Below are 25,198 nucleotides of genomic sequence, written 5' to 3' on the forward strand. Positions count from 1 at the left end.
TATCATACCTTCTAATCAGAAAAAGCAGTGCAAATTTCTTAATCAAAGACTATCGTCCTACAACAATATTTTTTGACACACTGCAAGGTGCCTCAAATGTTACCCTTATTGAGATACCATTTATGTTAAAAAAAAAAAAAAAAAAAAAAAAAAAAAAAAAAAAAAAAAAAAAAAAAAAAAAAACAGGAAGTTGAACTATCTTGAATACACACTGTTAAAAATTTGCCGTAAAAAAACCGTAAAGATCCTAGAATAAATGTTGCTAGGCATTTGCAGTTTTAAAAACGGATATATTGACAAAAAGGAGTGCTATTACGGTCCCCAACCCGTAAAGAATAATAACAGAGTAGGGTGAAAATTACGGTAGCCTATATTTTACGGAAATACATCTGAGAACAGTATATAAATTTAGATTATTTTATGCAACAATCAAATCCATGTGAGACGGAGACATGGAGTACGGCAAATATCCTTATAAATATTGAACGAGGAATTCTAGGTCTATTGACATAAATAGTTATACTTCAGTGAATGAAGGAAAAATGTAATATCAATCAATCATGCCCTGTTATAGAAATAACGCAGCTGGACTCGTCTCAAACAGTAAACAGGGGGTTCCAGGTCAAATAAGTTTATCACTAACTTTTGGCGCGTGAGAAGTGAAAGGCTACTTTCAAGTAATCTAGATAACTCTTCTGCTAAAATGTTATGAATTTCAAGGCAATATTACAATTATTAATCATTCTGGAACTATCATACAACAAGTTTAAGACATATGGCATTCTAGGGCCTATAAAAGTAAACACTCTAATCTTACATTAGCTACTGCTTCCCTGATAAGACTTTTTTTGAGAATTTACCTTTTGAAAAATATTTGTATATCTAGGATGACCCGATAGTATACAGACATAAAATTAATAATGTATAGTAATGACAAAATCTATGACCATCTCACCAAAAATAATTTGAGAACAATCTCTTTCAAGAGAATTTCTCCGAATACTGCACATTTTTTAATAGTATATGCTTAACACTATTGTAAGCTGTACTATTTATTACCTATTCTGTAACCCAACCGAATTGTTAACTTCTTAAAAAAATACTAGATTATTAAAATTTTAACTTATCTTTAAACTGATGTCAGTTGAATATTACAGCCTCCATCCCGGTGATCAGCTTTGATTTAGATATGAATACTTTAATCTTGCGCCATCAGCGTTCCTTTATCTACAATCTCTTTTCCATAGTATTATGGGAATCGGGTTGCCCATTAGAGAGACTTTTGTTTACTGGCTTCGGCTTCTGGATTTCCATTGTGCAGGTAAATAAACACATCTGAAAGAAAAGTGAAATATATTTACTCCATATGTACTTCACCTTTAAGTCTGAATCTGACTCTTGATAATCAATTTGATACAAAGAGTAACTTTTTAGGATTATCCATTAGAATAACAGTCATGTTCAACATCCTGTTTAGAGATTAAGATAACGGACACTTTGGAACCTTAAACTTGACCATGCTGTTATGTTCTTAAAATCATCTGAAGGAAGAACAGTTCTAATAACAAGAGTTGGTAAAAAAAAAAAAAAATAAGACAAAGTTCAGCTTGTATGATTATCCTAAACTATAGTACCAGTCATCTAAAATATGTGATTGGTGCTTTAATATCAACCTTATTCTTTAAACAATGGTTTTATGAGTACTATTCTTGATAAGGTTACAGGTATCATTGCATGGGTAATATTGCATTTGAAGTATTAAGAAGTGAGTAAGAATAAAATCTAACAATTATATAGCTGATTAGATAATTAGGTATGATTAAATTTTTTCTGGTATAGTAGATGGAGGAAATTAAAGTCTTTTTAAATACTTTAGCTATCTGAATATGTTCAATGAAATCACTGTTTTGGAATTTGAATTCAAAGCCAGTAAGTTTTTATTTTAGTAGTAGTAGCAAGCCAATTATAGAAAAATTAGTCCTTTCATCTACTCTCAGACCTTGCCTAATCTTGTCTACTTGAATTGTTTTTTCCATTATTATTAATTATTAATCATTAATTATTGATTATTGATTATTGATTATCACTTAGCACTTATCACTTATTTATTATTTATTATTTATTATTTATTATTTATTATTTATTATTTATTAATTATTATTTATTAATTATTATTTATTATTTATTATTTATTATTTATTATTAATTATTAATTATTAATTATTAATTATTAATTATTAATTATTTATTATTTATTATTAATTATTTATTATTAATTATTAATTATTAATTATTAATTATTAATTATTTAATATTTATTATTTATTATTTATTATTTATTATTTATTATTTACTATTTACTATTTATTTTTTATTATTCAATTCATAATTCATATTTCATAATAAATAATAAATAAATAATAAATAAATAATAAATAATTAATAATTAATAATTGATAATTAACAATTATTGGGGTCAAACAAACTCTTTCCCAGGAGGGAAGAGTGTCAGCTTGCAGACATCCACGGCTGGGACCTTCGAGTGGAACCTCTCGGTCACCACATCACGTCGCTTCAGGATCGAGTTTGCCCACAAGTTCGAGACTTGGTGGGCCAGAAACTCAATGGTGCTCTGTGCCCGAAAGGAGGAAGGTCTCCAGGGCTTTCCTGGTGCTCTCCTTGGACAGATCCTCGGATTGCAGCAGGATGCCCAGAGACCCCAGCCAGACATCCAGCCACGAAGTGGCCTGCATAGCACACTTTGCGACCTTCTCCTGACTCAGGATCTCTGTTGCCGAAAATGTCACTTGCTGGCTGGAGAGTCTCTCAAGAGAGACTCCCCTGGTAAGCTGTTCTACAGAGTGGTGGAGTGGAAGAGCTAAACAAGACTCCCCCATAATCTCAAAATACCTCCTCTGTTGAACACGAGGAGGTGGGAGGAGCTTGTTGCCAGCAGTGGAATGGCTGGAGGAGGCAAGCTCGGAGAGCTGGCCCTCAACCTTATCCCTGGCACTCTTCACCCCTTGGGACCAAGGCAAAGCCATACTGGCCTTAGTGGGTTTCTGAGTGCCAAAAACTCGGTCCAGGACCGTGTCCTTGCCCTCACGAGGGGCGATCTCAGGGTCCTTGAACCCGTTGAGATGCTTCATCAGAGTCAAGACTTGCCAGAAGGCATGTTCTGACTCTTGCTGCTCTCCTCCTGGTGAACTGGCAGCAAAGTCTCCTGTCCCCAGATGCTCTACTTGGGGGGACACGTGGACGTTCTCCTGGGGTCTCGCTGGCTCTGGTCGAATCCTGGAAGAAGACATCGGGATAGTCTTCGAGTCCTTTGGTTCCCTTCTAGGAGGGATGCAGGACTCCAGCAACAAAGTCTGAGGCCTCTTCTCTGACCCAACACGGGACGATTCTCCTACTCGCGGCGGGGTTTCTCCCATTGGTGCGGTGGGAGAAGGTCTCACCTCGGTAGATTCCCCTGAGGACGGAAAAGCTTCGTCCACAGGAGAAGGAGAGAACGTCTGAGGGGGGGAAGGAGCCTTCCTTACGGACTTCTTAGGAGCCAGTTTGACCCTGGGAGAAGTCACCATGATCTCTACTCCTCTCTTCCTCTTCAGTGGGGTCGGAGCTGCCGTTGGTTTGAGACCCAAATCAGCGAAGGCAGGCTTAACAGCCTGGACGACAGCTCTGATAAGGGACCCAAACCATGGCTGCTTACTGACAGACGCAGTGTCAGAGACTCCCGCTGGAGGGAAGCAGATCGGGTGATCCTTTGGAGTAGATACCACAGGGCCTGCCTGAAAAGAAAGGGAAGAAGATTGGTGCCTAGACCTCTCTGAAGACCTCCCCTCCTCCTGCGAGCGCGCTGTTCTGCGCTTGTGGTGGGGGGACCGTGAAGAAGATGACCTGACTGCTCTCACTCCTGAAGACTCGCTAGGAAGCTCGCGTTGCGAAACCCGGAAGGAATCGCGCTTGGGCTCGCGCTGGCGTTCACGCGATGGAACAATCCCAGGTTCGCGGGTGGGCGAACGTTTGCGCATGTGTGCGTGCACGCGGACATGGAGGCGCGGGCGCACAGGCGTGGGAGCGCGGGCAAGTGTTGGCGACCAGGAGAATGACGGCGCATAGGTGAACAACGGAGGGCAGGCGAGCGATGGCGCACAGGAGAGCGATGGCGCGCAGGGCGAGCAGGTGAGCGACTGCGCACAGGTGAGGTTGCGCGTGGGCGCGCAGGTGATCTTCTGTGAGCAGGCTCGTGGGTGCGTGGGCGTGCTGGAGAGTGATGGCACGCAGGCGATGGGGCGCGCGGACGCGCCGGAGATCGCTGGCGTGCAGGTGCGCGATCTGGAGAAGACAGATGGGGCGCAGGATCAGCAGGCTTAGAAGCGCGTGAAGGAGACTGCTTGTGGGTGCGTGGGCGAGTCGTGTCCCGTCCACCTCTGGAAGTGCGCACAGTAGGAGCTGGAACCTATGGGCGCGAAGGTGACTGCGCGCGATGGCGTGTAGGCGAGGGTTGACGAGAAGGCGAGTTCCGAGGGTGCGCAGGTGAACGCTGGCGAGAAGGCGAAGGATGAGGCTTCCTTCCTACGCCCAAATCCGAAGATCGTGGGCGCGCGGGCGAGCGGGCGAGCGGGCGAGCGGGCGAGCGGGCGAGCGGGCGAGCGGGCGAGCGATGGCACGTAGTTACGCACTGGCACGCAGGGGAAGTTCGCTGGTGAGCTGGAGAACGTGGACGCGCAGAAGATCGTGGACGCGCAGGAGATCGTGGACGCGCAGGAGATCGTGGGCGTGCAGGATATCGTGGGCGCGCAGGAGATCGTGGACGCACAGGAGATCGTGGGCACGCAGAAGATCGTGGGCGTGCAGGGCTCGTGTCAGGATCAGGGCGCCCAGATGTGCGCTGGCGAGGAGGAGATCGCTGGCGTACAGGAGATCGCTGACGCGCAGGAGAACGCTTGCGAGCAGGAGAGCGCTGGTGAGCAGGAGATAGATGACATGTCGACTCTGCCATAGGAGATCGCTGGCACGTTGTTTCCGGCACAGGATGAATCTCAGCAACAGCAGGAACCGGAGAGGGCTTGTGAGCAACTGCACGCGAGCGCGCAGGAGACCGTGGGCGCGCAGGTAAAACCTGGCACTTAAGGGACTTGCTCACATTGTGAGACAAACCCTTTTGCCGCGAAGGGACCGGTGCAAGTTGGATAACGGGGTGCGAGGGCGCCCACTGCGCATCAGCTGCCACAAATGGTGAAGGAGGATCAGCAGGTCTGGCAGGTGTAGGAGATCGCGAACGATCTGCAGAGAGGTCCAGAGATGTGGCTGCAACGGTCGACTCATGATGAAGAGGATCATCTGCGGGGACGGCGAGGGCGAGGAGCCAAAGAGGCGCCTCCTAACTCCCTTGTGGGGAGAAGAAAGACCTCTACGGCGAAGAGGAGGACGAGCCTTGCGACGGATACATCCTCTGGGAGCAGGACCCCATCATTGGTCCTCCGAAGAGGAGTCTCTGTCAGTGAACTCCCCCGAGGGGGAGAATCACCTGCAGGAGAGACCGTTGGACTCAGCTCCTGCCCCGAAGGATGTTTGGAGGGGGGAACTGAGCTGAACCCCGAGGTCGGTCAACAAAAGAACGGCCTACGCTACCACTCGACGGCCTCTCACGAGAGACTGATTGAGCGGGAGCTTCAGAGGAGGTTCGGGCAACGGAAGAAGAGTCCTTAGAATTTTCCTTCTTCAAGGAAACCCTTGAAGGAGAAAGATCCCGCTTAGACTTCTTCTTCCGTCGCCGGGAAAACCTCTCCCACTGGGAGGTAGACCACTCCTTGCACTCACTGCACACTTTATCCTTATCACACCGTTGACCTCTGCAGAACGGACACAAGGTGTGAGGGTCCGTCTCGACCGCCGACATATAAGTCCCACAAGGGCGGTCGGGTAAACCAGGGCATTTCCGCATGATAAGGAGAGAGGCCAACTTCCAAACACACAAACTAAAAGAGAAAGCAAAAAAGATTAAGGCTGTCAATGCGAGGGTGAGAGCAGACACTTCTGACCATCACCCGAGCCAAAAGCGAAGTGAATCAGTTCACCGGTGTGTGAGGGGGGAGGGGTAGCTAGCTATCCCTCCCTTATCCCCCGCTAACTAGCGAGGGGGTAGTTAACCCTCGTTAAAAATCTAATCACTCGTCATTCAACTACGCCGAAAGTAATACCCTATTTAAATAGCGTGGTTTGTATTTCGGTTACGGAACAACTGGCTTTTTGGCCTTACCCATGGTAATCCCTATTGTTCAGAGATTAGAGCGACAACTAGGAGACCCTAACACCTCGCTTAACTTCCTATGCATGGTCTGCGGCCTACACAAACTGTGTGTGGTGAGAAACTAGCAATATGACTGTTAAGGTAAATGTTATTCTGAGACTTGCAGGGAATAACCGAGGAGACCGAGTCATTCCCAATACCACCTCTCCAGGGTATGGGGGCGCAACAGTATTGGGACATTACTAGGGTACACAAGGGAGCAAAGGTTTACCAGCAGAGGTTTGACTTCAGCTTGTGCAGAGGACCCAGGATGCCGATTTTCCCAAGAGAAGGGAGGAGGAAGAAAGGGAACGAGCCAGACTTTCTCTTTCATTCGCTTAAACTAAAACCCGGGTAACCAATGCTCTCAACCTTCTGCTACTTGTCCATTGAGGAGGTAGAGGTACTAAACCAGCTGTTGTGCATCCATCACAGGACCGATAGAAAATGTATCGAGGCTTTTGTCTGTCACTACTTGCAGGTAGTGGGTGGTGAACATAGTTTGGCGTTTTTCACACGGCCACTTGCAATACCTGCGTCACAGAGTAGTTCTTCTTGCCAGCCAGAGACGTAGCTACGCCCCTGACATCGTGAGCTCTGGGATAACGTGCTGGAGGAGGATCGGGATTCAGAGCAAGGTCAGTGACCCTGCGAATCCATGCAAAGATTGTGTTTTCAGTGATCCTCCTCTTTTTTTCTGCCCGCGCTGACAATCAGTAAGGGCGATCTGGGCCGAGCTACTGCTGATCTCTTGAGGTAGCGCCTCAAATATCTTACTGGGCATAGTAACAGATGATTGGTTCGACAGTTACAGAGCGGAAACCCGTTATTCAGGAGTCAAATCTAGGATCCAAACCCTGGATTCTGAGTCTAGGCAACAAGCTCAGGGACGATGCTGAAGCTTATGTCTGCCCATACTCTTGAATGGGCGATGTCAGATGAAAGACCATGAAGTTTGCTAACTCGTTTGGCTGAGGACAAGGCAAGTAGGAACACCGTCTTCCAGGTTAGAAGGCAAACTGTTGCCTGTCGTAATGGTTCATATGGATATCCTTCTAGGGACCAAAGAACTCGAACCACATGCCATGGGGGAGGTCTCACTTCTGAATGAGGACAGGTAAGTTCACAACTACGTATGAGGATGGAAGTTCTAAAGATGCGGAAATGCCCATTCCTTTCAGTTTAAAGGCGAGACTCAAGGTTGAGCGATTGCCTTTAACCATTGAAACCGAAAGATGCATTTCCTCCCTCAATACACGAGAAATTCCGCTATTGCTGGAATAGTGGTATTGAATGGATTGAGACCCCTTTTGCATCACCAACCACAGAAGATGTTCCACTTTGCCTGATAGAATGAAGTTGATGACTTTTGCAGCTATCCAGGCATCCCTTTTCGCAACTTTTTGCACAAAAAAACAAAATAAACCTCTCTGAGAGAGGAGATGCTGGATAGTCTCTAGGTGTGAAGGTGTAGAAAAGCTACTGCCTTTAGGGAAAGTTGACAAGTGGCTGTCTGAGTAGATTGTGTCATGGAGGAAGTTTCCCTAGGGACTCCGTCAGGAGCAGCAAAAGGTCCTGGAACCATTGCGTGTGATACCATAGCGGAGCTATGAGGGTCCTTGAAAGATTGACTATGTTCTGGTCTTGCTGAGTACTCTCATCATCAGACAGAATGGTGGGAATGTGTACACGTTGATGTTGTCCCTCCGTTGTTGGAATGCATCTTGCTAGAGAGCCTTGGGATCTGGGACTGGGGAGCAGTTCAACGGGAGCCTTAAGTTCAGGGCCGTTGCAAACTGGTCCACAGTCGGGAAACCCCAAAAAGTCTCGACTTTGTTGGCTACTAGATGATCCAAAGACCATTCGAAACCCACTATCTGCTCAGATTGTCGCCGAGCACATTCATCTTGCCAGGAATGAAGCAAGCTAATAGCGGACTTCTGCCCATCTCATCTCAGTATCTCTACTGCTAGAAGGGATAGGTGCTGCGAAAAGTACCTCCTTGTTCCTTGATGTAAACTACTACCGTGGTGTTGTCGCTCATCACCACCACAGAGTGAACTGCCATGAACTGGTGAAACTCTTGAAAGGCCAGAAAAATGGCGTTCATCTTCAGTAGATTAATGTGAAGGTACTATTCGGACTCTGCCCAAAGGTCTGAGGTCGTGTGATGCTGCACTGGAGACCCCCACCCTTCTTTTGAGGCATCCGAGAACTGCATCAAATCAAGAGGGACGAGAAGATCGACACCATTCTGCAGATTCTCATCTGCCAGCCACAATTTGAAATACGTCATTTCCTCTGATCTCCTGGAAATCAGTGAGTCCAGAGAATCAAAAGCCTGATTCCAACTGGACTTCAGACAACACTGGAGATATCAAATTCTGAGGCGACCGATGGGAGCTAGATGGGCCAAGAATGATAGATGTCCGAAGAGACATAGCTCTTTCTGGGCTGGGAGATCTCGTTTGAGGAAAGGCCTTCCAACTTTCCTCAGTCTTGCTATCCTGTCTAATGGGAAGGCTTTATGAGGTTTGGTGTCTAATATCATGCCCAGGTATACCAGTCTTTGAGCGGAAAGCAGTGAAGACTTCTCGGGATCACCATGATCCCCAGATCTTGGCAAAGTCTGAGTAGTTTATCTCGGTGCTGAAGAAGGGTTGCCACCGAGTCTGCTAGGATTAGCCAGTCATCTAGGTAATGAAGGAGACAAATGAACTTGTGAGCCCAAGACAACACAGGGCAAACACTTTTGTGAAGACCTGAGGTACTGTGGATAAACTGAAACACAGCACCTTGAACTGGTATGACTTGTTGTCGATGTTGAAACTTAGATACTTAAAGATGGATGGATTGGGATCTGGAAGTGTGTCCTTAAATCCAGTGTACACATGAAGTCCTGTGGTCTTATTACTAGATTGCCCGAGTCTGCCATCTCCATACTAAACAAAGTCTGTAAGACAACTTGTTCATTGCTGAGCGATCAGTGACTGGTCTCCAGCCTCCAGACGCCTTTTCCACAAGAAAGAGTCAACTGAAGAAGCCAAGGGAACTGCTGAGGATCTCCTGAATAGGGACTTTCTCTAACCAGGTCTGGAATTCAATCCCAAGGGCCTGCCCCTTTGCTGATCCCATTACAAAGGAGCTCATACATACTGGATTCTTGGTTAGTGGAGGGAGAGATGAAAAGAACGGGACGCGATATCCTGAACGAATCACGGAGATCGTCCAAAGTTCGGCCTCGAGCTGCATCCACCTGGTCCAGCAGCTTTGTAGGCCTTCCCTTACTGGTGGACAAGCAGGGAGATGACCTCTACTCGCATTTACGGTTTCTACCGTCACCTCTCAACGATTGGGCTTGTTGCCTTTCCTGTCCTTGACAGGTAAGAGCTTCTAAGATGCTTCCGTTTCAACAACCTCTTCCGTTTTAATAGTTGATGGTTTCGTATAGCTGGTCTTGGAAGGGCTGGAAGCCTATAGAGCCAAGCTGTAAGGGTCCTAAGATGGAGGGAATCTGTTTTGGACTTCCTCCACCTCACAACAGCCTGCTGAACATTCCTTGGCTCGAAGAGGAAGAACCCCTCCATGGAGGAGTTTCAGGGCCTAGCAATCCCAGGAGGCGGAGGCGAAGGTCGGTAACCAGAGGAGACAGGAGGGACAGTTTCTTCTTCTGAAGAAGAATGAGGAGGCGACGAGGTGAATGGACTCTTGCCGCCGATCGACGATGTACGAGCGTGGGATCAGCAGGTTGATCAACAGCAAGCCTCCAAAGAAGAGTGTCTATGGGAGACCCTTTATTGGAAAGGGAAACATTTGTCACAGAGACGGGCCATGAACTTTGCTCTCCCCACGAAGGATGTTCGTCAGGGGAAGGAGCACAGACCTCGGCGGCAGAAGATGGAGAAGAAGACGCAGTCATAGGAGCAGCTGGCAGGGCAGCAGACGAGCTCCATGAAACCACAACGTTGACCACCTGCAAATGGTCGATGTACAATGCTGACACTAATAAGTCGACAAGAGATGCCGCAAAAAACGTGGGCTTGATCGCTACCACCGAGTAAGAGACAGGACAGGGAATTGACAACTCTCAAGGCAGCAATTCACAAACCGCTGGACGTTTCAGAATAGTGTTAGCGAGAAGGAAGAAATCCGAAGCCTTCATGGTACGACGCTCAACAATCGTTAACCACCCTACCTTCCTAGTGGCTACAACCACTGACTTTGCTGGCTGAAGTTGGAGATCCTCTTTGCATGAGGATGTGACAGCCCCTGGTGTGTTGGAGAGCGTTGGGAAACCTACTGCTCAAGACGCGATGGTGATTACCAACGGGAAGACCAATGACTCGATGATTGATAAAAGGGAGAGTCTTCCTGCGTTGACAAGCAATACCACAATGACCCGGGATCAATCGTTACCGCTGCACGAGAGGCAGGTTGATGTGTCGACGATCCTCGAGTAGGTGACTAATGCGTAACTGATGTGAAGGCCGACTAATGAGAGATGATTCGCGATGTAAATCACGAACAGGTGGCAAACGCTCTCAGAAGGAAAGCAACGCAATGGTTTGGGAATGCTCAGAGTTACGGCCGAACGCTGGTTCATTAAGTGACTGATGAGTGATTCCCAAGACGGTGAAGGTCTAAGCTACGTGTGGTCGCTGAGGTGAATGCTGTTGGCAAGATGATCGATGGCGGGCAGGTAAATGCTAACGAGCAAGCGATCGCTGATGATCAGGCGATTTCCGAGGTGATGGAAGAGAAGGCGATTCTCGCATTCTCGATGATTCTCGCATTGCAGAAGGTTAACAAGAAGTCAAACGCGCAAGTGGTTCATGTGCAACCGAACACTTAGGAGGTACAGGAGTTGTTGAACATTGGCAATGATCAGGCGATCCATGTGTTGATTGAAGCGTTGGCGATTCACGTGTAACCAAATGCCTAGGAGGTACACAAAATGTCGATCGTTGACAATGGCCAGATGAATCACGAGCTGATGGAAGTGTCGGCGATTTACGCTCTGCTGGATGATGGAGAGACTGTCAAGCATGTGAGCTTTGTGGAGGCTGAGCAAATCATGCCCTGAAGGGCGATTGCGTTCCAAAGAAGAGACACGCGTTAGACTGAAACACACTGAGTAACAGTCGATCGTTGGCGTTTAAGCGTCGACGAGCTACAAATCACTGGACAAGAAGATAGGCCGACTGTTCATGATGGGGCGATTCACGCACAGTTGGGCATTTCATGCTCTGACGATGATTGACACGTTTCGGTTACGAGACGTGAGTGAACACTGTCGGGTAGAAGATTGAAGTTCCTGACTCTGACGAGTATGCAATTCTGAACAGCTGGAATGGTAGGTGATTGTCGAGCTGCAAGCGGTTCACACATAGCAAACGATTCCAGAGAGGGAGATGGAAGAGCAGGCGGCTGTCGAACTGCAAGAGATTCTTGCATAGCAGGCGAAGCATGAGAGGACGAACGAGCAGGCGATTATCGAACTGCAAGCGACTCTTGCGTAGAAGGCAATTTACGAGAGGTTGAACGAGTCGTCAGCTATAGGCGATGACTAATCGATCCACGAGCTGACGAGACATCGTGTTGAATGTCGAAAGTGAACCTGATGAGCAGGTGAACATCGAGCAGAAGCCTGATGAGACAGAATGCTGCCAAAGAACTGTAACTGGAGCTCAGGCGGTGAAATGTGACCCTCGTGAGGCAACACATACTCAGGAGGAGATCAAGGGCGATCCCTTGCAGGCGACGAATGAACCGAGGTTCGATGAGGAGAAGCCGATGACAGAAGCGAAGGTCAGGAACCAAAAGAGGCAGGCTGGGCAGGATCCTCCGAAGAGGAAGACGAGGATATGAGAGGCGTCTATTCGCCAACGGAGCAGGAGCACCCTGAAGGCAAAGAGGAGAACACGCTGAGGACTTCTGCCACTAACCCGACATCGAACAGCAACTGAAGGATCAGCAAGCTGACCATCAGCAGGTCTCCCAAGAGAAGTCTCTATGAGAGCCCCTTCACTAAAAAGGGGACCCTCGCAGGAGAGACAAGAGATGATGAATGGAAGTTTTCTCTCGGAAGGGAGAAACAGAGCCCAACATCTCTGGAGGAAAACTTTCCCTCAGAAAGGAAAGAAAACCAACCCCTGGAGAGAACCTCCTGGCAGCGCTCTTTGCTTCCCATCAATAAGCCTGGTTCAAGTTGAAGGTCTGCATCGAGCGTTACCAGAGAAAACGTTGCTGGAGCTAGTTCCTCGATGTTAGCGCGATGATCAGGATCTGCTGCAGGTGCAGGGGAACAGGAAAGTGATGGCACATTGACAGCAGAATCCCCCGGAATGAAAGGCGCTGCTTTCTACGTCGGCTATCATAGCCGAACGAAGAAGAACGGCATCGCTAACTGAGGAAAAGTTTAACAAATTATGTAACAAAAAACTCCCTTGGGAGGAACACCTAGTCCGTGGACGGGAAAGGTGTCCACCAAGAAAACACACACAAAATAAGGATTGTGCACTCCCTTCCCTGGCTGACATCGATGGGAGAAGAAGAACGGCAGCATAAAACTGTAACAAAACAAGAATTACAATGAAATAATTCAGTTGAGAAAAAATAATTACTCGAGAGAACCACAACCCTCCGGCGGGAAGGAGGGGAACCACACAGAGACGAAGCTGAAAGATAAATTACAAGTGTTATAATTTTACCTAATAAATGCAGAAAACCATTAGGAAGCGCAGCCTAATCCGCAAACGGGAAAGGTATTACCTAGCGGAGTATACTGCCGGTTTCCCCCAGAAGATTCAACTAAGAACATAAAAGGGGAAGACGGCGATAAACGCCGGACAAAGGAGTATCCCAATGATGACGACGACCCCTGCGGTGGCGGCCAGAGCAAAGAAGGCCATCCGCCAACGGGAAGACCGATGACCAAGAAAAGAAAGGCTATAGGCTGCCTCACACACAGAGCACCTGAAAAAAACCTACAACCATATATAGTATATATATATACATATATATATATATAAATATTAAGTGTTTTTTCATAAATATACATATATAAGTTAAAAAGTCAAAGATTAATGGCAGTCCAAAAAGGAGAAGAGGAAGAGCGGTGACAACCACTCCTCATCTGAGACAATAGCACGTGAGTTCAATCACAGGTGTGTGAATGGGAGGGGTAGCAAGCTACTCCCCCTAGCCGACCCCCCCCCCCCCTCCCCGCCTAACTAGTGAGATAGGTAGTTAACCCCCACTAGATTTTAATGGCTCATGCTTTCAGCTTTGCTGAAAGTAATGCCCCTGTTAAATAGCATTGGTTTGTAGTCTAGTTACGGAACAAATGGTAAGAGTAGGTAATGGTAGGTAAGAAATATGGTTAGGAGTAGGTAAAGGAAGGTATGAAATATGGTGAGAGTAGGTAAGGACAGGTATGAAATATGGTAAGAGTAGGTATGAAATATGGTAAGATTAGGTAATGTTAGGTATGAAATATGATAAGATTACTTAACAGTAGGTATGAAATATGACAAATTCGTAGATAATTTGTATTTTTCCTAACGATACAAACCTAGCTATTTACATGGGGTAATTACTTCGGCGCAGCCGATGACGAGCCTTAAAGTTTTAACGAGGGTTTCCTACCCCACCGATACTTAGCGCGGGGGGGGGGAGGGGTAGCTTGCTACCCCTCCACCCTCACACACACCGGTGATTCGGCCACTTTACTTAGAGGTAGGACTTATCTCGGGGGACAGGGCTGGCAGGCACATAACTGTAAATAGCTAGGTTTGTATCGTTAGGAAAAATACAAATTATCTACGAATTTGTCATTTGTTCCTTAACTGAATACAAACCACGCTATTTACATGGGGTGACTCAACCCTTAGAAAGGGAGGTAAGTCCCCCGCCATACTGGCTTTGGCTTGCCCGGGGTCCCCGACCCTGAGTTCATAAAGCAACTCCAGGATCGGGGACCCTGCACCTCGCAGGCAGTCAGGGACTGCTGCGGCCTACGTAAGCTGTGTGTGAAGGTGAGCAGTGACACGTCCTAGGAAGTTGACCTGGAGTCCTTAATAAGGAAATCTAGGCTAGGACAACCCAATACACCTCGTCAGGGTATGGGGACATGACAGTATTAAAAGCTAATACTAGGAATACAAGGAAGCATGGCTTACCTGCAGAGGTTCGAGGTCAGCTGTGCAAAGAACCAGGATGCTGTTTTTCTCCAAGGGAAGAGAGGATGAAGAAAAGAAAAGGGCCAGACAGATCTTTTCATTCACACAGACTAAAACTGGGTAACAATGCCCTCAACCCTCTGCTACTTGTCCAATTAGGAGCCTGAGGTTAGACCAGCTGATGTGCAGCCACTACAGGGCCGATAGAAAACGTATCGAGCCTCCTGTGGGTCACGTCTTGCAGGTAGTGGGCCGTGAAGGTAGTCTGACGCTTCCAGGACCTGAGTCACAGAAAAGTTCTTCTTGAAGGCCAGGGACGCAGCTACGCCCCTGACATCGTGCGCCCTAGGGCGTCGTGACGGGGGAGGGTCAGAACTCAAGGCCAGGTGGATTACCTTACGGATCCAGGCCGAGATTGCGTTCTTGGTGACCCTCTTCTTCGTTGGCCCGGTGCTAACAAACATGGCTCGCACCTGGGGCCGGACTGCAGCTGTTCTCTTCAGATACAACCTCAGACTCCTAATTGGGCGCAGTAGGAGATGATCTGGGTCATTTGTTACAGAACGAAGACTCGAGACCTGAAAAGAGTCGAACCTAGGGTCCTGCACTCCCGGGTTCTGAGTCTTGGCAACAAACTCAGGGACGAAGCTGAACGTCACCTCCCCCCATCCCCTTGAATGGGCGACGTCGTATGAGAGACCATGTAGCTCGCCAACTCGCTTGGCCGAGGCCAAAGCTAGCAGGAACACCGTCTTCCAGGTAAGGTGGCGATCCGAAGCCTGGCGTAATGTTTCGTAGGGAGGCCTCTTAAGAGACCTGTGGACTCGAACCGCGTTCCAAGGAGAAGGTCTCACTTCCGACTTAGGGCAGGTAAGTTCAAAACTTCGTATGAGCAGGGACAGTTCCAGCGAGGAGGAAATGTCCATTCCTTTGAGCCTGAAGGCAAGACTTAAGGCTGAGCGATAGCCTTTCACTGCCAAGACTGAAAGGCGCATTTCTTCCCGCAGATACACAAGGAACTCTGCTATTGCTGGTAGAGTGGCATCAAAGGGAGAGATACCCCTTCCACGACACCAACCACAGAAAACTCGCCACTTCACCTGGTAGACTCCTGCGGATGACCGGCGCAGGTGACCAGACATCCTTTCCGCAACTTGTTGCAAAAGGCCTCTCTCTTTGAGGAGATGCTGGATAGTCTCCAGGCGTGAAGTCGAAGCGAAGCTACGGCTTTGTGGAAGATGTTGGAGTGTGGTTGTTTGAGTAGCTCGCGACGTGGAGGGAGTTCCCTCGGGATCTCCGTGAGGAGCAGCAGAAGGTCTGGAAACCACTCCGCCTGATGCAACAGCGGAGCTATCAAAGTCATCGAGAGATTGACCGATATTCTGGTCTTGTTGAGGACCCTCCTCATCAGACAGAACGGGGGAAAGGCGTACAGGTCAACGTTGTCCCACCGTTGTTGGAAGGCATCCTGCCAGAGAGCCTTGGGGTCCGGGACTGGGGAGCAGTACAGCGGAAGCTTGGTGTTCAACGCCGTAGCGAACAGATCCGCAGTCGGGGAACCCCACAAAGTCAGGACTTTGTTGGCTATCAGAGGATCCAAAGACCACTCGGTACTCACTATCTGCGTCGTTCGGCTCAGACTGTCGGCGAGCACATTCCTCTTGCCTGGAATGAAGCGAGCTGTAAGTGAAATCGAGTGGACTTCGGACCATCTCAGGATCTCTACTGCAAGATGGGATAGTAGTTCCGAAAAGGTACCTTCCTGCTTGTTGATGTAAGCCACTACCGTTGTGTTGTCGCTCATCACCACTACGGAGTGACCCGCCAGGACTTGATGGAACTTTTGAAGGCCCAGAAAGACGGCCTTCATCTCCAGCAGGTTTATGTGAAGGTACTTTTCTGATTCTGACCACAGGCCGGAGGCCCTGTGGTTCAGCACGTGGGCCCCCCACCCTTTGTTTGACGCGTCCGAAAACAACATCAAATCTGGGGGGGAGACGAGAAGATCCACTCCCTTTCGTAGATTCTCTTCCGCCACCCACCACTCCAGGTCCGACCGTTCCGCCGATCCCATTGGGATCAAGATGTCCGGGGAGTCGTGACCTTGACTCCATCGGGACTTCAGCCGCCACTGAAGGGATCTCATCCTGAGGCGACTGCCGGGAACGAGGCGGGTTAGAGAGGAAAGGTGACTGAGGAGACGAAGCCACGATTGGGCTGGGAGTTCTTCTTGAGTGAGGAAAGGTCTCGCGACCTTCCTCAGCCTGGAAATCCTTTCGTCTGATGGGAAGGCTTTGTGGAGATTGGTGTCTATGATCATACCTAGATAAACCAGCCTCTGAGAGGGCTGCAGAGAAGACTTCTCGAGGTTTACCACGATCCCGGCAAACCTCGAGGAGCTTGTCTCGGTGGTGGAAAAGGGAAACCTCCGAGTCTGCCAGGACCAGCCAGTCGTCCAGGTAACGAAGGAGACGGATGCCGGTCCTGTGTGCCCATGAAGAGATGAGGGTGAAGACTCTGGTGAACACCTGAGGTGCTGTGGAGAGACCGAAACACAACACCTTGAACTGGTAGATCTAGTGATCTAGGCAAAATCTTAGGTACTTCCTTGAAGACGGATGGATTGGGATCTGGAAGTACGCGTCCTTCAGATCCAGAGTGCACATGAAATCCCGCGGTCTCACTGCAAGTCTGACCATGTCTGCCATCTCCATGCTGAACGGAGTCTGCTTGACAAACCCGTTCAGTGTCGAGAGATCGATGACTGGTCTCCAGCCTCCAGACGCCTTTTTCACAAGAAAGAGTCGACTGCAGAAGCCTGGGGACCCGTTCATGACCTCTTGGAGCGCGTTCTTCTCCAACATGGTCCAAACTTCGGCCCGAAGGGCCTGCCCTTTTGCCGACCCCATGGCAAGAGAGCTCAGCGACACTGGATCCGCTGTCAGGGGAGGTAGAGATGCCGTGAACGGGACGCGATACCCTTGAGAGATCACGGAGATCGTCCAGGCATCCGCCCCGAGTTGCTGCCACCTTGCTGCGCAACTCTGAAGGCATCCCCCCACTGGTGGACATTCAGGGGGATTGCCACCCCTAGCGTTTCCGGCCTTGGCCGGTACCTCTAGGGTTCTTGTTCCCCCTGGAGGACTTCGTGCCCCTTCTGCCCTTGGCATGAAAGGGCTTAGACACCTTGGGCTTCGATGTAACGGCTGCCTTCTTCGTGTCCTTGGCGGGGCGGGGCTGCTGTACTGCCGGAGGCTTGTAGGGCCTTGATGTCAGGGCTCTATGGATGAGGGAATCCTGATTGGACTGCCTCCACCTCTCGGCAGTCCACTCCACGTCCTTAGGCTCGAACAGACTCTTGCTGAGGACAGAAGAGTGTCTGAGCCTACTAGCCTCGGCGCTGGGGACCTTCTGATGAAACCTCTCCGCCACTGAGTCCCGACGCTTGAGGATCGTGTTGGCCCACAAGCTGGTAACCTGGTGGGACAGGAACTCGATGGTCCGAGTGCCCGAGAGGAGGAAGGTCTCCAGAGCTTTCCTGGTGCTTTCCTTGGACAGATCCTTGGACCGCACCAGAATGCCCAGAGAACCCAGCCAGAAGTCTAGCCATGAAGCGGCCTGCATGGCACACTTAATGACCTTCTCATGACTCTGGATCTCAATGGCCGAGAAGGACACGTGCCGGTTGGAGTCTCTCTCAAGAGAAACTCCCCCAGTGAGGGCTTCCACGGAGTGGTGCAGGGGAACACTCAAAGAAGGCTCCTCAAGGATCTCAAAATATCTCCTCTGACAGACTCGAGGGGGAGGGAGGAGCTTATACCCGGCACTCGACCTGCTTGAGGAGGCAAGCTCCGCAAGTTGTCCTTCGATCTTCTCTCTGGCACTCTTCATCCTCCGAGACCAGGGCAAAGCTGCACTGGCCCTGGAGGGCCTATGAGAGCCAAAGATACCATTCAGGACTGTGTCCTACCCATCACGAGGAGGGACCTCAGGATCTGGGATCCCGTTGAGACTCCTCAAGAGAGACAGAACTTGCCAGAATGCATGTTCCGATTCCTGGCGCTCGCCTCCTGATGGACTCGCAGCGAAGTCTCCTGACCCCAAGGGCTCTTCCTGGGGGGACGCGTGAATATCCTCGACTGGCCTAGGCTGCTCCTGTCTGATCCTGGCCGATGATTTTGGAATAGTCTTAGAGTCCTTAGATTCCCTCCTGGGAGGGGTACAGGACTCCAAAAGCGAAGGAGGTAGATCCTTCTCCACCTCAAGATGAAGGGACCTCTCGGGAGGAGGACGAACTTCCTCCATTGGTGCGATGGGGAGGACATCCTCTCCGACTGACTCCCCTGAGGAGGGGTATTCCTCCTCCGCAGGGGAAGGCGAGAAGGTCTGAGGAGGAGTAGGAACCTTGCCTAAGGATCTGCGAGGAGATAGCCTAGGTCTCGGAGGAAGATCCACGGGAGAAACTCCTCTCTTCCTCTTCAGGGGGGAGGAAACTGCCACTGGTTCGCGACCCGAGTCAGAGGCGGCAGGCTTCATAGCCCGTACAAGAGCTCTGAGAAGGGTATCAAACCACGGCTGTTGACTGACAGCGGCGCTGACAGACACTCCCTCTGGAGGGAAGGGGACCGATGGATCCCTAGGAGGAGTACACAAACGAGGGTTCGCCTTCTGGGCTGCAAAAGAAGAATCCCTAGATCTATCTGGGGAGCGCCCCCCCTCTGGCGAGCGCGCTGGTCTGCGCTTACGGAGGGGGGAGCGAGACAAGGAAGAATCCGCCTGGCGTTGGGGCTCGTGAATCGGGCCCTACACAGGGTCGCGCGCGTTAGTGTAACGCGAGGCTGGAATATCGCGAGCGCGAACCCAATCGCACGCGCCTGCGCGCGCGGGAGATGCTGGAAAATCGCGCGCACGCGGGAGATGCTGGAAAATCGCGCGCTTGCGGGAGATGCTGGAAAATCGCGCGCGCGCGCGCGCCCGCGTGGGCAGGGGCGGCCGCAAAGCGATGGCGCGCAGATGAATCAATGGCACGGACATGTCTTGGAGAGCGGGCCAGAATAAGGTCGCGAGAGCGTGATGGTGAAGGAGTCGGTGTACGACGATCAGAAACCACCCTAACGCGCGGGCGCGCAGAGACCTGGTGGGAGCCGGAAGGGCACGATATGACAGGGGCGCCTGTGCGCGTATCTGGGAGAACTCGCCGCGAAGGCGATGGAATTATAGCAGAATCCAGAGAGACCTGCGGGCGACGGTCGGGAGGGATCGCCCTATTCACCTGCGAGTTTGTTAACTGCGCTGGCGATTGTTGGCGCGCATAACGTGCATCTGGAACAGGCTGTTTCGGAGGTCGCGGGTTGCGAACGGCATGAGGAACGCTCGCCTTGAACACAGGCACAGGGCGCGTAGCCGGGACTGGGCGCGAAAGATGGGCGTCGCGCGCGATATTGTCGGCAGCAGACTCGCGCGATTCCAGAGGAGGCTGTGAGCGCCTGTGCGCTAACTTAGCCAGCCCCGGAGCTACGTGTTGAGTCAGCGTGCCACGCGATCGCGTTGGAGAACGCGCGGAAGCTGGAACAATATCCGCGCGTGAAAGCGCATCGCGAGCCACTTTAACAGCGCGCGATGGAGAGCTCATCGCAGAGGGAATCGCAAGTGAACGCGTGACGCGATCTTCCCCCGTCGGGAGCTACGAGTCCGAAGGAACCTGTGGGCGCCTGTGCGCGACTCTGGAACCTTTTGGACCGCGCTAAGAGTGACAGGAACCGGGGGCGATCGCGCGTCGCGCTTTCCCCCTATAGGGCGCGACGAGTCCACGAGAACCTGTGGACGCCTGTGCGCCAACTCCGGAACTTGTTGGACCGCGCGCGGTGGTGATACAGGAACAGGGGGGCGAACGTGCGCCGCGTTTTTCCCCCAAAGGGCGCAGCAAGTCCGTAGGAACCTGTGGGCGCCTGTGCGCCGACTCAGGCACCTTCGGAATCGCGCGCGATGTAACAGGAACTGGGGGACATGGAAGTGCTGGTAAAGGTGGGCGCGCGGGCGCCTTTGAGCGCTTGCGCGCTGCATCAGGAACAGTTGACGATGGGCGTGGACGCGCAGGGGAACCCTGGCGCGTAACAGGATCAGAGGCGCGAACGCCTACAGGTAGGCGCTGAAGCGCTTTGTCAGCAACAACAGGAACAACAGCAACAGGCGCAGGCAGAGCCTTACGCTTAGAGACAAGAGGCGCACTTTTGCGCTCAAGTCCCTGAGACCCCGAAGGGCCAGGAGACTGCGCAATGGCAGACTCAGAGGGCGCGTAAAGCGCATCAGCAGCCTTCGAAGTAGATGGTTGAGGAGACGCTTGTCCCGAAGGACGACCATCCTCCAAAGGGGAACGCGAACGATCCCCAGAGAGGTCTAGGGTGGTAGCTGGCAGGACAGGAGAGCGGCGAGTCGTCTCCTCTGCAGAGGATTGTGGAGACGACGAGCCAAAGAGGCGCCTCCTAACCCCTTTAAAGGGAGAAGGAAGACCTCAACGGCGAATGGGAGGGCGAGCCTTCTGCCTTATACGCCCACGAGGGGCCGTGGGATCAGCAAGCTGACCATCGACGGGCCTCCGAAGAGGAGTCTCTACCAGAGAACTCCCTCGAGAGGGAATCTCAGTGGAAGGAGAGACCGTAGGACTCCGCTCCTCCCTCGAAGTGTGTTCAGAGGGAGAGACAGAGCCTTCAGCTACCTCAGTCACAACAAGTGTTTGGACATATCCATGGGATGTTTCCGGAATAACTACGTCAACTACAGACAGAGGATCTATTTCCGCCTTGGAGGGCGAACCCTGTAGCCCCAAGGAAGCCCAAAGCTGAAAAAGATCCTTGTTAGACATAACTACCTCCTCCGAGGGGGGAGGGGCAGCCGCCTCGCTATGGTAGGCAGCGGACTCTCCCTTACCACGGGATCGGTCAATATCAATATCAATATTACGGTCTACGCTACCGTTCGCCGGCCCCTCGGAAGAGGCCGCCTAAGCGGGAGCTTCGGAGGAGGAATGGGCGGCGGGAGAAGAAGACCTGGGATTTTCTCGCCCCCGAGAACTTTCGGAAGGAGAACGATCCTGTTTAGCCTTCTTCTTACGTCGCCGGGCCGGGCAAACCTCTCCCACTGGGAGGTAGACCACTCCCTACACTCAATACACAAATTAGCACTATCACACCGTTGGCCCCTACACTGCGGGCATAAGGAGTGTGGATCCGTCTCCACGGCCGACATAAAGGTTCCACAAGGGCGGCCGGAAAGACCAGGGCAAGTGCGCATGATGATGATAGAGGCCAAATTCACACACAAACACTGTAAGAAAAAGCAAACAAAAAATTATGGCAGTCAAAGAGAGGAGAGCGATGACAGGTCTGTCGTCTCTCCGAGCCAAAAGTAAAGTGGCCGAATCACCGATGTGTGTGAGGGTGAAGGGGTAGCAAGCTAACCCTCCCCCCCCCACCCCCCGCTAACTAGCGGTGGGGTAGGAAACCCTCGTTAAAACTTTATGGCTCGTCATTACCCCATGTAAATAGCGTGGTTTGTATTCAGTTAAGGAACAAATGATAAGATTACTTAACAGTAGGAATGAAATATGGTAAGAGTAGGCAAAGATAGGTATGAAATATAGTAAGAGTAGGTAAGGGTAGGTATGAAATATGGTAAGAGTAGGTAATGGTAGCTATGAGATAGGGTAAGAGTAGGTAAGGGTAAGTATGAAATATGTTAAGAGTAGGTAAGGGTAGGTATGAAATATGCGAGGAGTATGTAAGGCTAGGTATGTAATATGGTAAGAGTAGGTAAGAGTAGGTATGAAATATGATATGAGTAGGTAAGGCTAGGTATGAAATATGGTAAGAGTAGGTAAGGCTAGGTATGAAATATGGTAAGAGTAGGTAAGGCTATGTATGTAATCTAGTGTACCAACCGTGTTTCACACAATTGTACATAATTCCTTTTGTATATATTATGCTTGTATCTTCGCTCTTCCCTCGCACTAAAATGAACATGAAAATTCCTGTCTGGTTTTTCCTCTGTAATATTGTCTGTGTTGTGAACTTGTTATGTCCTGTTGCCTTGAGGTTTTGTATATAAGGAGAATGTTCTACAATAATATAACTCAGTCGTTTCCAACCTGCCTTTGAGTTCATAGCCTTACTCGGCGCCGTCACATTGGTGACCCCGGAAGTCGACTCGCTCCCACTGCCTTCCACCCCCACCTCCCTCGCCCCTCCATCGTTGGTACTATGACGGAGACGGACTCTACAGCAGTTGGCGCCCCAGCCGCCCCATTCAAACTTTCACCGTTCGCCAGCAGAGAAGCGTTTGCTTGGTTTCAACGCGCTGAAGTCCACTTTCGTATCACGGGCGTGACTCGCTCAACCACCAAAGCGGATTATGTTCTCGCGGCGATACCCGAGGACACCTTCCCTGAAATATCCGACTGGCTTTGTGAACAAGGAGACACGCCAATAGCGTATGACGCCCTCAAAACATACCTTCTGCAGCAGTACTCTCCGTCACCAGCCGCCCATATAGCAAAGCTTTTTCAGCTCTCGCAACAACCGTTGGGGGACCAAAGGGCTTCGCTTGCCCTCAGGGAAATGACCAGTATCGCTCGCCTTCAACCTGCCGCAGACGGCTCTCATCGTGAGGTGAACCTACTCCGTGCCCTTTGGATACGCCGTTTACCTGAACCTGTACGCGCTGCCATACCCGATGTCGATAGTTTACCCATAAAGGACTTGATGACCAAAGCCGACGCCCTTATGGACAGCCACTTCAAGACCTCCATCAACGCCTCCACCCCTGACGACGAGGATGCCTATTCAACGTCAACCGAAGTTGACATGAATGCCGTAGGACATACACGCCTACCCCGTGACGTGCCGAAGCAGCGACAGAGCCGCCCACCACCCACCAATCGCTCGCGCCCCAACGAACGACTTCTACAGCCACTTACTACCTCCCATCCGCCGCAGTTTTGCTACTACCACTTCAGATTTGGGGCAACCGCGAAGAAATGTGCCAAAGATTGTCAGTGGCCAAAAAACGTGTAAGTAGGCCCTCGCTTGTGGCGGTGGCCTCCCATGTTTCTAATCTTTTCTTTTTACAGGATGCAGGAACGGGCGTGCGATTTTTGGTAGACACGGGTGCTTGTCGTTCCCTTTTGCCAAGGAAACTCTTCAAGGCACAACGTAGTCTGTCTACATATGCCGACGTCCGCTTGGTAGCTGCCAACGGATCTGCGATACCCACCTACGGTTACGAGAACCTCACATTATCGTTCGGAAACGGTAAATTCAATTGGAAGTGTCTCGTTCCTGACGTCACAATGCCAATCCTCGGTGCGGATTTCCTCTCTCATTTCCACCTTCTGGTTGATGTCGCCCACCGTCGATTGGTCAACGCAGACTCGTACTTGTCGACACCTCTTCAACCCGCCCCCTCTAACCTCGCTCTCCACATTAGCGCACCCACGGATGTCTACGCCCACCTCCTCACGTCGTACCCGGAAGTTTTCCGTCCAGAACTTCGCCAAACGCCCACGGTTCCTGCCAAGCACGGTATTTATCACCATATCAAGACGACGGGACCCCCAGTCTTCGCAAAATTCAGACGTCTGGCACCGGAACGATTGGCAGCCGCCAAACAAACGTTCGCCGAAATGGAGAAAATGGGCCTTTGCCAAAAGGCCTCCAGCCCATGGTCGTCACCCTTACACATCGTTCTGAAGAAAGACGGCTCCCTCCGTCCGAGGATTACAGGCGCCTGAACATGCAAACAGAACCAGATCACTACCCCCTCCCAAACATTGCCGATGTAACCTCCTACCTGCACAAAGCGAAGGTTTTCTCAACGCTCGACCTCCTGAAGGGGTATTATCAGGTGCCTATGAACCCAGAAGACATCCCCAAGACCGCCATCACCACTCCGTTTGGCACATACATCTTCAATTACTCCTGTTTTGGCCTTCGTAATGCTGGGGCAACGTTTCAACGTCTCATGGATGGCATCTTAGGGGACCTCCCTTTCTGTGTATGTTATGTGGACGACATACTTGTGTTCTCCTCCACAAAAAAGGAACACCTCCGTCACCTGCGCATCGTGCTCGACCGCCTGCAACAAAACGGCCTTATAGTCCGGTACGACAAGTGTACCTTTGGCGCCAACGAAGTGTCGTTCTTAGGGCACCGTATCACTCCTGAAGGAGTCCATCCCCTCCCTGAGAGGGTAGCAGCCGTTCAGAATTTCCCCGCGCCCTCGACCGTCAAAGCTCTGCAGGAATTCTTGGGCATGATCAACTATTATCACCGTTTTCTGCCAGACATTGCCGCCACTCTTGCTCCCCTCTACGCCTCCCTCAAGGGCAAGCCAAAGGACCTGAAGTGGGGTCCCCTTCAAGAAGCAGCCTTCTGCAATGCAAAGAAGGCCCTATCAACTGCTGCGGCTCTCACTTTTCCTATCCCACACGCCCCTCTCCTTCAATCCACCGATGCCAGCGACGTCGCTATTGGTGCAGTACTCGAGCAGGTGGTCAAAGGCTCGCCCCGCCCATTGGCCTTCTTCAGCAGAAAACTGTCCAAGGCAGAATCGGGCTATTCTACCTTCGATCGAGAATTGCTGGCGGTGCACTTGGCTGTCCGTCACTTTCGCCATTTCTTAGAAGGTACGCCCTTCGTCATTCGCACAGACCACATCCCTCTGGTGCACG

The sequence above is a fragment of the Palaemon carinicauda genome, chromosome 15, assembly GCF_036898095.1.
Source record: "Palaemon carinicauda isolate YSFRI2023 chromosome 15, ASM3689809v2, whole genome shotgun sequence".
NCBI lineage: Eukaryota > Metazoa > Arthropoda > Malacostraca > Decapoda > Palaemonidae > Palaemon > Palaemon carinicauda.